This window comes from Ursus arctos, unplaced genomic scaffold (genome assembly GCF_023065955.2).
Source record: "Ursus arctos isolate Adak ecotype North America unplaced genomic scaffold, UrsArc2.0 scaffold_16, whole genome shotgun sequence".
In the NCBI taxonomy this organism is placed as follows: Eukaryota; Metazoa; Chordata; class Mammalia; order Carnivora; family Ursidae; genus Ursus; species Ursus arctos.
In genome coordinates, this window is record NW_026622830.1 from 58915714 (window position 1) to 58932880 (window position 17167).

The 17167-nt window shown below is 42.2% G+C and overlaps 2 long non-coding RNA genes across 3 annotated transcripts in view; one reads left to right on the top strand and one right to left on the bottom strand.

Annotated features, from left to right (window-relative positions):
- The window catches only part of LOC130543888 (uncharacterized), a 310572-nt gene that overhangs the window by 168592 nt on the left and 124813 nt on the right, over positions 1-17167 (bottom strand). The window lies entirely within an intron of this gene.
- On the top strand, positions 10346-14923 carry LOC130543890 (uncharacterized). The gene is made up of 3 exons (XR_008959641.1): positions 10346-10480; positions 12112-12359; positions 14765-14923. It is a non-coding gene; the product is annotated as an uncharacterized LOC130543890 (long non-coding RNA).

The window sequence follows — 17167 nt, forward strand, 5'->3', positions numbered from 1 at the left end:
AAATAGAGTCCCAAGCCAATCACTCAAAATACTGCCATTAAGCAACCCCTGTTGATGTTTGTAGAGTATCATTCCAGGTATTCCTGCATGTGTCTATTTGACTGCTGGCCTGGCTAGCTAGAGAAGCAAATAAGAGCCTGGCAGAGAGGAGATGGGTAAGGCAGGATATAAACAGAGAGCAGCCTGGCAGACAGACAGGAAGGCTTACAGAGGAGCTGATGGACATAAACAAACTGGCAGGCAGGCACAGAAGATGAGACAGGTAGGTGTAGACAGGCCAGCTGGCAGAGGTGGAAGTGAGCAGGGAGGTGTAGATGGACAGGTGCGTAGGTGCAGACAGACAGGCAGACAGAAAATTGGCAGGCAGTTAAAGATGGACAGGGGCACCTGGGTGGCACAGCGGTTAAGCGTCTGCCTTCAGCTCAGGGCGTGATCCCGACATTATGGGATCGAGCCCCACATCAGGCTCCTCTGCTATGAGCCTGCTTCTTCCTCTCCCACTCCCCCTGCTTGTGTTCCCTCTCTCACTGGCTGTCTCTCTCTGTCAAATAAATAAATAAAATCTTTAAAAAAAAAAAAAAGATGGACACGCAGGCAGCCAGCCATGGATGGGTGAAGGTAAAACCAGACAGAGGTTGACTGAGGTAAAGGCAGAGACAATGGGAGGGTATGTGGAGGCACCGGGGTGGGGGTGAAGGATTGACAGGTAACTTTATGACAATGGAATCTTAATTCTTAATGATGCTTTTGTGCGTTTTTAATGAAGAGCTCTGAATTTTATTTTATTTGAATTTGACAGCAGAAAAAATAAAGAGAAACAGAATTGTAGAAATTCAAATAAACATTTCCTTTAACACAAGAAATATTAATTACCAAAATATTTATCTATAATGAGAAGATTAAAATCACATTAAGGTGGTGGCATCAGTTTTTATCCCCATGGTGTAATTTTAGATAGCACTTATTGATTTCTTAAGAAATCTGAAGAAATTATCAGCCTGGTATTTTCTTCAGCCTCCTGTTCCCATCCACTTATTTCATTATATTATCAATTGTGAGCCTGAATTTACTATTATTTGCAGTCAGTTTTGGAATTCTGATGTGCAGAGTTGTTCAGTCTTGGTTCTGAATTTAGCTACACTCTCCTCCTGGTGTCCTGAGTCCTAACATGCTTGCTTTGATGCAATTCTTGGATGGCCTTGTTTGTCATTGAGTGGGTGTTTTCAAGAAGGTGTCTTGAGGCTCTAGTCCCTGAGTTCGTTTGTGATGAGGAATGTTTCCCTTTTGCTTTTCCACATGAAAAACAGTTTAACTGGGTATAATAATTTCAGATCACCCTTTCTTCCAATTAGGAATTTTCAAGTCAAAACTTTTCTAGAATTTTCAGTATGAATACCTTCAACATGTTTAAAGTAATAAAAGACAACTTGGAAATGTTTCCAGGAAACAAGAAATTATAACAAACGACTAAGCAGATTTGAATAATAAGGAAACAGAACTCCTAGAGATGAAAAAAAAAAGTAATAATTGAAATAGTAAAGGAAAACCTTAGTGGGTGAGTTTAATAGCAGGTTAGGTACAGCTGAGGACTGAATAAACAGAATGACAGACCTGAAGAAATTATCCCAACTGTCCCCCAGAGAGACAAAGATGAAAAATACGAGAGGTCGAGACATGGAGAATACGGTGAGAAGGTAGGAAGCGTGTGTTCCATTCTTCTCTATCCTTATTTTTTTGATCTGCTGTTCTGCAAGTTACTGAGAATATCCTACTATAACTGTGGATTGGTCTATTTTTTTTCAAAGTCTATCAGTATTTGCTATACACACACACACACATATATATATTTGAGGCAAAATTATTAGTTTCAGTATGGATTCACAAATGTCATATGTTCCTTTGAACTGATTCTTTCATCAGGAAGAATTTTTTCTCTTTATTAATACTTTTTTTTTCCTTTTTGGCCTCAAAGTCAGTCTTGCCTATTCTTAATATAGCTCTACCAGTTTTCTTTTGGTTAGTGTTTGCATGGTGTATCTCTCTCTTTTTACTTTCAACCTCTCTACATCCTTATGTTTTTGGCGTCCCCTTATAAATGGCATATGGTCTTTTAATAGTTATTAAAATCGAACCTTATAATTTCTATCTTTTGATTGGAGCATTGTTCCCTTTACAGTTGACATAACAACTACTGTAATGGTGTATAAGTTCACTATCTTACTTTCTGCTCTCTAATTGTATTGCTGATTGTATTGAATTCTCTCAGGCTGGTTGTTTTTAGCATCCCGTTTTTCTCTTCAAGCTTAGTGTTTTTACACTCATTTGTAATATTTTATTGTTTGCATCCCTAACTTAAAATCTAGCATTAATTTCAACTTTTACCCTGTAAGTATGCACTCCAGTTCCATTTATTCCTTCTCAGTTCATATGCCCCTGCTATGTACAGATTTGCCTCAACTCACAATGCAGTTCTGTCCCGATAAAGCCATCAGAAGTTGAAAATAGAGTAAGTCAGAAATGCATTTAATACACCTACCCTACCGAACATCATAGCTAAGCCTCACCGACCCTGAGCATGCTCAGAACATTTACTTTAGCCTACAAGTTGGGCGATCTCATCTAACACAAAGCCTAGCTTATAATAAAGTGTTAAATATCTCATGGAATTTATTGGATACCATACTAGAAGTGAAAAAGAGAATGGTTATATGGGTACAAAACGGTAGTAAGTGTATCAGGTGTTTATCCTTGCGATCCCAGGGCTGACTGAGAGCTGTAGCCACTGCCACCGCCCAGCGCCACAAGAGAGTGTCATACTACATATCCCTAACCCAGGAAAAGATCAAAATTCAAAGTACAGTTTCTACTGAATATGCGTGACTTTCGCACTGTCATAACGTTGAAAACTTCTGAGTTGAACTGTCCTAAGTTGAGGACCATCTGTATTTGAATTCCATATTATGAATATATTATTTATATGTATACACATATATTATCTCTTTCATATTTATTATTTTACCCAGCTTTATTCTTTTATATATATATATTCATATATATATATTTTATCCAATTAGAGTTATCCAAATAATTACCTGTTTATTGCACTTTCATCTCTTCCTAAATCTCTGATCCAGAATTATTTTCCTTCTGCCTAAAGAATAACTTTTAGTATTTCCCTTAGGTCAGATCTCCTGGTAAAAGTTTTTCTCATTTCTGTATCTGAAAATTTCTCTATTTTGCTTTTGAAGTGCAGTTTTTCTGGATATTGAATTCTACCCGGGCAGCTGTTCTCTCTTTGCACATTGAATATTTGTTGCATTGTCTTTGAGAAGTCATGTGAGGTCACGTGGTAGCTCCTTTGGAGGAAATGTCTCTTTTTTCCTCTGGAAGCTTGTAAGATTTTCTGATTGTTCTTGGTTTTCAGCACTTTTACTGTAAGGTACTCTGTATTTACCCTGCTTGTTTGTGATTCTTGAGTCTGTGGATTGACATCTTTTACCAATTTTGGCAAAATTCTTGGGCATTCTCTCCTCAAATATCATATCTGCCCTCTTTTGCTAATCTTCTTTCCTTGTGCCTCTGCAGCCAAGTATAGGAGCAGCTTTTCATTGTGTTCTTTCTCTTGCCTTCCTTTCTGAGTAGGCCATCCTTTCGTCTCACCGTGCTTCACTCTGGGTGTTTCCTTTGGTTTTTTCATCCTGTTTTCAGCTATGTCCATTCTGTTGTCAATCCATACCCACTGAGTTTTTCATTTTGGTTATTTTATTTTTCAATTCCATTTCCATTTCTTTTTGAAACTTTCTTTATCCTGATCTCCTATGTCTTTAAAGTATTGTCTGGTTTTTATTGTGGTGTTGTTAATGTTGACTTCTTTTCTCATATTTCTGATTTTTAATGAATATGCTACATATCATATTAACCAGACAGTTTGTACAAATCATTTGGGTTTTACTGTGACCTTATTTTCCTACAGAGAACGTTTCTCTTTGCTTCTTACGAGGAGGATAACATGATATACCTTTGATTTTGGATTTGGATTACCTCATTGTCTACATTTGTCCAAACTCATCACATGGTTCACTTAACATTTGTGCATTTCCTGATTTATAAATTTTATGTAAAGTACCATAAAGAAATTTTGAACTGTAAGGAAGTGATATGCATGTTGAAATGTTTAGGGGTGAAATGTACTGATGTTTGCAGATTTCTTTGCAATGCATCAAAAATAAAATGGGTTGAAAGAAGGATAAATAGGGGTGGGTTGATAGGTATGTGGTAAGAAAATCTAGCAAATGCTAATGGTAGAATCTAGGCGGCAGTACATGGTATTCACTTTAAAGTATTTCTACTTTATTGTATGTGTGAAAATATTTGTAATACAATTTGGAACAACATTAGACTGGGACAACATTGTACTTTGTCATATTCTTCTTTGTCTTTGTTGATTGTTCTTGAGATACAAGTCAGAATATTTGTTACATTGATATGTTACCTTCTTGTTATAACACAGACTCCTCTATTCTGGAATTTGATGTGACATCAATGGAAATATATATATTGCATGAATCCTTGTTACACTAAAGTCTGCCTGTCATTGGATCCTGTAGCGTGAACATTAAGGACAGTATGAAATCTCTGAATCTTGAGATTTCAAGACCTAGAATCATCGCTAACTTACTTTGTAACCTTGGGAAAATATCTCATGTGTTCTGAGCCTCAGCTTAATTTTTCATCTATGGAATGAAAACACTTCTGTAGTATTGAGTTCCTCTCTTTGTGTTTACCCCTCAGTCAGAAATATTCCTTAGAGCTAATACTCAAAAGGCAAATACATTTCTCCTTTACCGTTTTGTTTATATGTTTGGAATCTTACATTAAATCAGAAGTCTTACATGCATATGTGTAAAGAGAGTCTGTAATGTTCAAAAGTTCATGGGGTGCTCTGTGGCTCAGTCAGCTAAAGTCTGACTCTTGGTTTTGGCTCAGGCAGTGATCTCAGCATCATGGTATTGAGCCCCATGTCAGGCTCTGTGCTCAGTGCTGGAGTCTGCTTGCTCTCTCCCTCATCCTCTGCCCTTCCCCTGCTGGGCACATGCTCTCTCTCTCTCTCTCTCTCTCTCTCAAATAAATGTGAGAAATCGGAAAAAAGAAAGTTCACATCAATGTGCACAGTGCTACAGCTGGCCAGAGGCTCTCTTTCATGTGTTTTCTGCAAGCCGCATTCACTAGCATACCAGCGAGTACAGAACACCTGAGTACAGTCTTGACTCATTGGTATGCTGGTGAATGTGGGCTCCCAGAAAGGGATGGTAAGGTGGAAGGGAGGGGCGAAAAAGAAGGAAGGAAGAGAAAGACAAAGGGGGAGAAAAAAGAAAGGCTCCAATTATTAGCATTTGCCAACTTCTGTGGTGTAAATAATCCTTCTGTCACCAGCACGACATCCCTGCACATGGAGTTAGGCGGAGGAGTGACAGTTGGCTGCAGCTGGCTGCAGTAGTCTGTCTGTTGTCTTATACTCAATTTCTAATTCATTGGGTTGTATAACTGTTATGGTTTATATAGCCACTTAAAGTATCTGTGTAGGCGTGCATGTTGGCTATTTTTGTGAAAAAAATATTCAGAATACAGAAGTTATTTTTAAATTGCATGACATTTTCTGGCCCAATTGAAAATGCCTTTTCTCTTCAGCAAGTTTGGTGTGCACAAAAATATCTGGCTCCGTATGTTTCAGAGGAAAGTCTGAACTTGGTGGTGGTGATTAGAAATGTCTGTTATGCGTCTGTTACAGTGATCTGAGCAGGTGTGGAGTTAAAGGGAGTCTTCTCTTTTTATTTTAGGCATTTTTGTTGCCTTCCTGTGACATCGCTGTAACAAGGAAGGTAGTTCCAGTGTACAGAAAGTGGATTCTCCAGGACAAACCTGTGTTCATGGAAGAACCAGATAAAAAAGAAGCTGCCCTATAAGATGCTGAAAAATTAGGATTTTCAGAGACTGACAGCAAAGAGGTAATACGTTGTCGCTTGTTTCAGCTGGGAGTACACGTATTTTAGCAAAGTCTACCCGATCGGGCGAGGGTGCCAGTCAGTGGGGCACAGGCCGGCGGGGCTCTTTTATCGTAGTTGCTTCTCTCCAGTTGCTGAGTTCCGTGAGGACCTGCTTCAGTGAGGCTGCTTCTGGGCTGTCTTCAGGATCATTGGTCACCTCCTTCCCCTCAGGCTAGGTCCGGCTGTGCATGGCAGCTTTGTCATTCACTGTGGTGGCAGACTTGTTTTATGAACCATTGTATGTTCACACGTCTGCGTGTGAGACTAAAAATGTCACTGCCGTATTGGTATTGACATGTTTAAACAAATAGCATTTGAGAAACTAAATTTAGAATGTTTTGGCAGTCTTGTCTTGTGCAGTGGCCTGCCCAGAGCAGCCGAAAGGACTAACCCAATAATGAGTGCTATCTCCTCTCTTAAGAAGCCTCACTTCAGGGCTGGGTGCTGTCCTCAGAGTGAGTGCTGCTGGAATGGAACTTTTCGTCCTGGTTAGGTAAAGCTAGAGGCTGGATAAACCTAAAACGACACAGTGGGATCTCTTCCTGAAACAAAATATCTGTCATATTTCTATTTCTGGCATGCTGTTTTGAAACTAGTCTGAGAAATTATTTTTTTTAAGATTTTTATTTATTTATGTGACAGAGAGACAGCCAGCGAGAGAGGGAACATAGCAGGGGAGTGTGAGAAGAAGAAGCAGGCTCCCAGCGGAAGAGCCCGATGTGGGACTCGATCCCGGAACACCGGGATCACGCCCTGAACCGAAGGCAGACGCTTAAGCACTGTGCTACCCAGGCGCCCCTGAGAAATTATTTCTAAAAGTGGGTGTTGCAGCAATTAACAACAAACATTTAAGACTATTTGTAATCAAAGGCATATCACTTTTAAATATCTGTATTAATTCCATAATTTTTGATTTTTTAATATTGGTGAAATCGTTTTAATAACTGGTCATGAGGTCAAAATGAATAGATAAGCAAATGGAATTTATCACACATTTTAAAGGTCTGTTTTAGAGACTCATTCAGTCACTGGACCTGCGTTTATTTCTTCAGCACATACTAAACACTAGGCACTGTTTGAGGTGCTGGAGGTGGTGAACAAAATGGAAAAAAGACTCGCCCTTCTAAAACCTCTATTCTCATGAATTTTGGTGAGTGTAAGGAATTAAATATGTGAACATGTACTTCTTCCCCCTCCGTTAACTGGTTTTTATCTTCTAAAGACCTCATCTGACGGTTCTCGTCATAAGCGATCTTCCAGTTGGGGACGAACATACTCCTTCACGAGTGCAGTGAGCAGAGGATGTGTGACGCAAGAAGAAAATAAGAACGGGAAAGCCGGGGCCCAGGCTATGCTGCAGGTACGTGGCTGCCCGGAAACATAAAGACCTCTGGTTTGAGTCCATTTGAACATTTTGTTTATTGTGATAGCATCATTAAAGTACGGGGATATTTGTATCTACCTGTCAGTAAACAGCTCTTAAGTTCTCATTCTGAGTTTTCTTCCTGACCGCTCATCTTCAGTTTGTAAAGATTCTTTTCTAGTCGAAGGAGACCTATGAGCTGGTTGCAGTTTTTGAGAGGGATTATTACGCAGTGAATGTGAAATGACTGAGATCTAAATCTTAAAAATCATGTCCTGAACACATATGGGGAGTTAGTCCGTCATCTGGACTCTAATTTGCAAGACAAGCATGGTGATTCTATAATCCCATAAAGAATATTCTTCTTAAAAATTGCCTGTTTGATGATAAATGCTCTACTTTTTAAATCTTTATCTGTATGAGTATTTAAATAGAACCAGTGCCATTTGGGAACATTGGAAAGAACAACTTTGGCTGATCACTTAATCTTCCCAGACCTCAGGATTTTACCTCAAAAATGGGGATTGGGAGATTGATTACCTCTTGGCTCCCATCTAGGTGGAAGGTTGTTAGGTCTCTAAGTGAAAACACAGAATGCCTCTTTTTCCCCTGCTCCCTGGCGCCCACCCTCTACCCCATATCCACCTGAGCTAGCATAGGCATAGCTTGCCTGTTGCCCAATTTTCAATGACATGCTTTTGTCATCCATCTCTCAGTAGGATTCCTTGTCATGGTATCCTTTTTGCTTTCAGGTTCATTAGCAGTTTAATACTCCGTAACTATTGAATCTTCTCATTTTTCAGTGAAAATCAGCAAATAATTTGAAATCAACTTGAAACAAAATGAAGATGATTTTACTTGAGTAGCTTCAAAGAACTCCGGTGCCAGTTGTTAGGAAAATCTGTGCCCTCACCAGAGAAGTGCATGCCGGAGTCCCTAGCCTGTGTCCCTTGGTATTCCTTGTCCTCCAAGTGGATTGCCATATGCCGTCCTCAGCCATCCCACTGCCAGTATCTCCCTAGGTTCAGGAGAGTATTAATTTGCTTTCTGAAAGGATGAGTTACATCGACTTGGCCAAACCAAGAAAAAATACTTTCCACTTGATTGTAGCACAACAGTGTTCAAAAATGTTTAGTTTGGATTCTAATAGCTGTGTTTGTTCTCTTTGTATCCAGTATCTTTGGTCCTTTCCTTGGTTCATTAGGAAAAAGTGGCCAAGTACAGGTTGAATAAGCTAGTACTCTTCTCCAGTTGCTGTTGAGAGGTACAATTTGGACGTATTAATTTTTTTTTAATTTTTACCTTAACCAGTACTGACATGGTAGTAAGAAAGATTCATGGAGTTGGCATTTTGATCTTTTTTAAAAAAGAAAATGAGTGGAGAATATAATATATGAAGACTCCTCACTTTTACTTGGGAGTATGCAAAGTTTCCAATTCACATCAAGAAACAAAATACCTTGAGTGAAAGATCTGTCTTGCAGCAGATCGTCTATGCCATACGTCTTCCAAAAACATGGCCGCGAGGGGCAGCTGGGTGGCTCAGTCGGTTAAGCCTCCGACTCTTGATCTCTCAGCTCAGGTCTTGATCTCAGTCAGAGTAGTAAAAAAATAAAGTGGCCACTAAAATTATACTACCACTGCTATAGTTGGTTAGTCAAAAAGTTCTTTGTTTTCCTTTTTCCCACTTGAAATCTAGGAAAGTCTTCACAATTGCTGTTATCATCTGTTACCAATTATTACAGTGCTTATTTAGTAATTCTTTCTAGAAAAGTAGGCCCTGACACCTTTTTAATCTTGCACAAGATAATCTTAGAGGCTGTCAATATTTAAATTCATCCACTTGACTTTTGAGCATGTTTATTTTAATTTCTTCGGTCCGTTTGTGCATCTATTTTAAGATGTTGTGTTGATTGATTTCATTCCCAGGTGAGCCAGAGAATTCTGTTTGTTCCCAGATCCTTTGAATTTGTACTGCTGAACACAAGGGAGACTTAAGAAGGCATAGGATCTAGGTAGATGGTACCCATCCACCTTCATTACCAGACTGACAACTCAGTCTCCTAAACTGAAGGGTCACTGGTGTCGTCTGTGTCAGTAGTAACACAGTGTTAACTTTACTGTAGTGCCCCTAAGCAGTCACTTACGACTACGTAATAGGCCACATCTGTGCGTCTCACAATTTTCTACTGAAACACCCCTGACAGGAATGGACAGTGAACTTGTACCCCAAAGGTCTGAGGTAGAGTGTAGAGCTGTTGGCTGGTCATCTAAGTTTTTTTAAATCTGATTTTATCTCAAGAATTCACTTAGGTTTTATATCCTACTGCCTAATATCGTTCTCCTAGTCAAGGTATATGCACCTGGAAGCTATGTACTGTTGACCATGTGGCCGTGCCGGTTTCCTGCCTCCCTACAGCTACTAGAGATCTGCGCCCGTGTTGGGTGGTGCTGGCCGTGCTTCCTACCTGCAAAGTTCATGTGCTGGGAGATTCCACAGCAATCAGATGGTTTTTCCCAGCCACTGTCTGACCACTGCTCCTCTTCCTCTCCCCGTCCCCGACCCCAAAATTTCTCACCCAGAAGCAGTGATCCTATCTTACTGTTTTCCCCTTTTCTTTTGAGGTAATGTAAAAAGAAGTCTTCAGAAACTTTTCTGATTCATAAATTTTCTAAAGTTGCACTATTAATTTGTATTAATAATTTTTTTTCTAGGAAAGGTCTTTCAAGTGTGTCAGGTGATTCTAAGAGAAGCATTTTAAAAAATCTTGAGTATGTGTTGGTACCACTTGCCTTAGTTGAAATAACTCAAAGGTGATTGTTTAGTAGAGGGAAATTAATATCATTATCTTTAAGAAAAATTTGTTCAGATTTATGTGTTTAGTTACATTTATATGTTTAATGTAAAATTTGTTGATTTCAAGGTATTTCTGATAAATGCAACAAACGTCTTTTTGTTGGAACCATGTCCTGAAGTTCCCATGCTCTTAAGAGAACAAGCTGATGCCTGTAAAGCTGTTTTGATTATTTGTAGGCGCATGATAATGGAGCTTACAATGAATAAAAAGACATGGTAAGTTTATTTCAAATTCATTAATACTGTAAAACAGATGTTTCTCTTTTTCAACATAATAATTAGAACATCAAAGCCTCCACTTACTGATGGCTTTACAAAGTGAACAGTAAGATGATAATCAATCTTCTGTAACAGTTTCTGTGAATTATGAAGAAGGTATCTAGCACTTTGATAGTTTATTTTTATTATTGGCTTTAAAAATGTTACTGAATGAAAAGTAGTCATATTACTTAATAGTAGATTTTTCCATTTTAAATTGTCATCAGACTGCTTTGTGGAAAAGCAATGTAACTGGTGTTTTCTATCATTCTTCATAAGCCCAGGAGCGGTTGTTAATTGCTCTGAAATGCTGTTAACTGATTTTTATTGCTTCCAATTTGAAGCTTTAAATTCACTTTGGAAAACCAATTATCTGAAATGACAGACTGTCAGAATGACCGAATAATAGTACCGTCAAACATATAGTGGCGCCATGAAAATGTGCTTATGCGAAATGTTTTCATTTTTCTCCTTTGTTTTTGTTTGGTGTCTCTGTGTTTATAATACCCCTGAAAGTACACAGTGCTGTGGGTTTTTCCCATGCCCCCGTCCCATGATGAGCGCATCACTCCAGCTTAGGAGGTGCTTTCAGACATTCTCAGCAACGGAGACCTCAGAGCCACTCTGTAACCCTCTTTCTTCATGCCCCTCAGTTCTGGTTGTAAAATGCCTCTCCAGCCTGTCCTTTACGTGTTCCTCCCACCCATCGCTGCCCTGGGGCGGCCTGGCTGGGTCAGCCCTGCTGTCAGTGGGCTTTGGCCTCTGTGCTCAGTGCTCAGGGCTGCTGCAGACCAGCTCTGGTGGCCGCTTCCCTCCTGGAAGTCCTCAGTGGGGCCCCGTTACCACACCTGTGTTCTGGATGCTTTTTCTCGATGTCCTTGAGTCAGCACTAAAGGGAAAGCTCTGTGTGCACCTGGTGGAAAGCATAGAAATGAGGCAGGACTGACCTGGCAGGGGCCCCTAGGGCTGTGGAGTCCAGCCTTTTCCTTTCTCCCATGAAGGGAGGGTGGGCCCAAAGGAATCCCATCAGGTAGCAAGTTCACTGGTACAGAAACCACAGGAATCAAAATGATTATTTTAGGATGTAAATTCCAGGGGTGCCTGGGTGGATCAGTCGTTGGGCATCTGCCTTCAGCTCAGGGCGTGATCCCGGTGTTCAGGGATCAAGCCCCGCATCAGGCATCTCTGATGGGAGCCTGCTTCTTCCTCTTCCACTCCCCCTGCTTGTGTTCCCTCTCTCGCTGGCTGTCTCTCTCTCTCTCTGTCAAATACATAAATAAAATCTTAAAAAAAAAAAAAGAAGTAGAATAGTTGTTGTACCGAGAGTTTTGTCTTCTCCCAAGTTACAGCCAGGACTAGCTGCAGACACCAGAGGATTTTGAACCAGTAGCTTTGTTCATGATAATAGCTGATTTCTCCATAGCTCAGATCCTGGTTACAGTTGATCAAATAAATTTTGAGACGCTAAAAGAAAATCAAGATCAAGTGCTTTTTATTTTAAAGTTCATTTTATTCCTAGTAATTTAAAATATTTTGTTAAAACTCATTCTTCTTCCAAATGAGGGTGATTCAGTTCTCTTGTTGGCTAGTTGGTTTTAGACGCTCATGGTGGCGTGGATCCGAGCAAACCTGTGTGTGTACATTTCTCGAGAGCTCTGGGATGACTTCCTCGGTGTGCTGTCCTCCCTCATGGAATGGGAAGAACTCATAAACGAGTGGGCCAACGTCATGGACTCCTAGACAGCAGTGCTGGCGAGAACTGCTTACGGAGTTGAGATGACAAACCTACCTCTAGACAAACTAAGTGAACAAAAGGAAAAGAAGCAGCGAGACAAAGGTACTTCTACTCTTACAGAGGAATACCAGATGTCTGAGATGGAGGCGGAGTGTGTCTATACATATAGGCAATTAATGCATGGAATTTTGGAATAAACCATACAGGCCGTGTCTTTTTAATGGTGGTGTTGGATGGTGTTTCATAGCACTCTGTCCTCGTAGTAAGGATGATGAATTTATGAAGGGGCTGTGGAGGAAGAAAGAAGATGAAGGGGAGTAGCAGTAGTAGCAACAGGAATAATAATAATGGCTCGTGCTTGTATGTATTCTCTCTCTTCACCCTCTTGGTAACTTCTGAGTTACTATCCAGGTATCACAGACAGAAACTGAAGTACAGAGAGTCCATGGTAATGGGCTCACTCAAGGTACCTAGCTGAGAAGTGGGAAAGCCAGAAATCGAAGCTGGGCAAGTCCAGCTCCAGGCACCACACTAGAAAGACGTATTCCAGTGCCTGCTTAGGCAAGGTAGAAAAATTCTGAGTGTTTCAGATGGGAGTCATTTTGGCTTTTTTTGTTTCTAGATAAAAGTTGTTTTGAGACCTCGAGTCAGATCAAGGTGGAAAACATCAGTGGTGGTTTCTACTGGGGACAACAGTTTGTCTTCATTACTGTTTTAAGGCTGTGACACAGTCTTGGGATTAATTCCCTTGTACTCCAATTTATTGTGTAAAGATTTTGAGGCAGTTCATAGAGGTACCTATAATACAATAGATAAAATGGGTAAGGACACTGGGGCAAATTTAAAGGGAGCGGAGTTGCCGGAGTGGTTAAGATGCCAGAATGCATGCCAGAGAGCCCCGTGTGCTTGCTAGGGAGGGAGAAGGGGAGCAAGCTTAGATGTGACTCTGATCTTCACAGGGTTACAGCAGAGGATCACAGATTCCAAATGGGGAACATCGACAGCTTAGGTGATACATAGCTTTTCTTGGTCCTAAAACTTGGGAGGAGTTTCTTCTCCCAAGATGCATAAAGTATACATTGCTTGCTTTGGGTAGACTATAGCCTCAACAATAGCCTTATTATAGACTGTATCAGCTTTTCCTGTGTGACAGATCACCCCAAAACATAGTGACTTAAAGGAACAGCCAGTTGTTTAAATCATGATTTTATGAGTTGGCAGTTTGGGTTGGACACAGTTGGGCAGTTCTGCTGGATTTCCTCCTGTGTTTGTAGTCAGCTAGGCTGTCAAATAATCAGCCAGGCAGCTCTAGGGTTGGCCAGCTGTCAGCTGGGGCAGTGATGGGGGGACTTGGCCACATACCTTTTATTGCCCAGCGGGCCAGCTCAGGCTTTTTTGGTGAGGTTTTAGGTTTCCAGGAGCAGCAACAGGGCAAGCCCAGATTTTCCAACACATTTCAAATCTCTGCTTGCTCATTTTGCTAGCAAAGCAAGTCATGTGATGAAGCCCAGGGTCATTGTGGGAGAGGCCCACAGAGGATGTGGATGTGGGGAGGTGTGAACCAATTATGGTGATTACTTAACCATATAAACATGTCATTAATGGGACTGATTCTTATAATATCTTCGCTGCAGTCTGTGAGTGGCTGTATTTATTTATAGGAAGGTAAACAATCTGAAAAACAGTTTATGGAATGATACAGAATGAATTCAATTATGTAATTAATGCCTTTGGCAAATATTTCCGATTGATCTATCATCTTGCTCATGAGGAGATAATGCTAAGTGAAATAAGTCAAGCAGAGAAAGACAATTATCATATGGTTTCTCTCATCTATGGAACATAAGAACTAGGAAAATCGGTAGGGGAAGAAAGGGATAAAGAAAGGGGGGTGATCAGAAGGGGGAATGAAGCATGAGAGACTATGAACTCTGAGAAACAAACTGAGGGCTACAGAGGGGAGGGGGTGGGGGAATGGGATGGGCTGGTGATGGGTAGTAAGGAGGGCACTATTGCATGGTGCACTGGGTGTTATGCGCAACTAATGAATCATCGAACTTTGCATCAAAAACCAGGGATGTGCTGTATGGTGACTAACATATATTTTAAAAAAATTTTTTTTAAATTAAAAATAAAAATGAATTCAAATGTTCATTATAAAAATACTTGCCTTCTAAGCACTGGATTTGTGGAAACAAAATATACTCTCAGGAACCTGGGTGTGAAAACGACCCATAGGTGGCAGCCACCAGCACATTACCTGTGCAGAAATCTCTGTCTCGGTCTCTTATCTCCTGTATTTCTCTTGGACCCTTGACCACTCATTTGAAATACTTGACCAGAGCTCTAGGAGAGGAAAGCAGAGAAGTGATACCTAATTTTGCAACAAGAGAAGCTGCCGATTATATACAGTTGGATTTATGAAATCTGCTGAGTAACACAGGCTGTGCAATGAATGATAAGGAAGTCAGCCTTTAGATTATTTTTCTTGTCTTATCCTTTATCAGGCTGTGTTCTATTCTCCGAAAGGAGCCACCGTGGGGAGATCCTGTTCTCTCAGCTGGCGGAGCCACCCGGATGTGGCCGAGCCAGTGCGATCGAGGAGCGCCACCACATCTGGGGCACCGGGAGCTGAGAAAGCAAGAAATATTGTTCGCCAGGATACAACTGGTAAATGTTTATTTAAGTGCTTCTGTGAGGTCCAGTTGCTATCTAAGATGGATTTATAGGAATAAAATGTTTTAAAAGCTTTAAAATTCGACTCAGAACATAAATACATGGCCTTTTATTAAGTAGGATGTTTCCGTATCTTTTAATTGTCTCTTCTGTTCTCTTCAAATCTGTTTTTGATACTTATTTCTGAATCATTCATTGTGAAAAAGAACTTGAGCTGTCACTACTGAGTGAGATATATGTGCAAAAGAGAGAAAATAGATATTTTGTTAGAAGCCTAAAACAAATAGATTCTCAGTAATCGCACAGCTGCATCATGTTGTTGAGCAGCGTGAATCTTAGTGTGGCGCTGTTCCAACACAGAAAAAGAGAATAATGCACATAGTTTGCAGGACTGGAGGGGGATATTGAAGTGCCTTGCTTCTGTTGGGAAGTGGAGCTTTACATGCCTGGGGCTGTTGTCCTTCTACCCCGTTCCCTCAGTGAAAAACAATGGAATGAAATCCACGGTCTCCACCCAGGCTCAGGCCAGATTCTCCGCTCCCTGAGGTCCAGCTCTGACCTGTGACCCCTACGTAGGACATAAGTCTTGCATGGGAAATGGCTGGGTGAACCAAGGTCCCCCTGTTCTCTAGGAGCTGTTCAAGAAGCTGCTGCCCCATCAGTGCCTGGGCTCCGTCTGGTCCAAGCACAACAAGCCTGGCAGTGAGCACCTGGCACCCACAGTCCGGGCCACTGTCGCCCAGTTCAACGGTGTGGCCAAGTGTGTCATCACCACCTGCCTTGGCAACCCAAGCATGACAGCCCGGGACAGGGCCATGGTGGTGGAGCACTGGATCAAGGTGGCCAAGGTATGCAATGGGAAGCCCAGCCGAGGTGCTCTCCTGAGTCTCGGGCACTGCTCTTCCCTTGATCAGGTCTCAGAGTGGAAGGCCCTGGTCTTTGCCCTAGAGACTGTGCAGTCCCTAGGCTCTTTGGTCCAGGGGCATGCTGACCTCGCCTTGTGTGGCCCTATGCTGGGATGCTCCGTTTCTGCCTGGCTCCTTCCTTGGAGTGAGGTAAAATCCTCCTCCTCCTCTGGGCCTCACGTGTGCCCTCCGGCAGGTCCCTGGACAGCGGCTTCCTCCAGCAGGAGCGCCTTCCCCTGAGGGGGACTGAAACTTGAGAGCCAATCAGGTGCTGGCTCCCCACATGACAGCCCATTCTCTTCCCTCCCCAGGCCTGTCAAACCCTGAGGAACTACTCCTCCTTACATGCCATCCTCTCGGCTCTGCAGAGTGTCTCCATTCACCGCCTCGAGAACACGTGGGGGAAGGTTTCCAGGTGAGTAGGCCTCTCTCCATGGAGGGACCAGGATGGATGAGGGAGCTCCCAGAGGCTTGTCCTCTTCCCCCTCAGGCAGCTTGGACCTTCTGGGAGGCGGCAAACCCCGACCACAGGACCTGGGCTGGTGGGTGCGTCTCTCAGCCTTCCTGGTGAAGAGGCCACCATGCCTCCCGCTTTAGAAATCAGTTTTGCCAAATGTCCCACACGGGGCTGAGCTGCATTAAATCTCTTCACGTGTTTCCTTGACAGCCACTAAGCTCTCTGCCCATTTGAACCCCAAATTGACCCAAACAGTGTTTCTCAATGAATATGGGAAGGGAGGCCCAGGACGAGCCACATGTGAGCTCCCTCCCATGTCCTACAAAGACCTTAGTGCTCAGAGGATCCCAGAAGAAACCCTCAACCAGGCAGGTTGACACTTTGGGGTTCTCAAAGAAAAGGCACTCGCACTCAACCCTGCCACATTATTCGTCCATTGATCGTGCCTCCCTTGCCTCTCTTCAGGAAGCCATTGAGGATCTTTCAAAAGCTGTGCAGCAAGGACACCGCACAGGGCAGGAACCTGCTCATCAAGGTAGCCTGGAAGGTGCAAGTCTGGAAAGAGAGGAGGGGTGGGAGGGAACAGGGTCCTGCGAGGATGAAGTCGGGAATGGTCTGAAGCATTCCTTGGGGAGGGGAAGCCTTTGGCATGAATGTGGTGACAGCCTAGGTGAGGATGCCGTTGGCAGTGAGGGGGCAAGCAGGTGGTGTCCAAGCAGACTCCCTAGCCTTGACACCCTCTCTCTTAGTGTCGAGAGCTGCTCCACGCAGTCACCTGGGATGGGCCAGGAGGCTGGAGCTTTTTCAGGGGAGGGTCCTTGTGGGCAACAGAGAGCAGTGACTCATCCCACTCTCCCCCTTAGGACACAGGG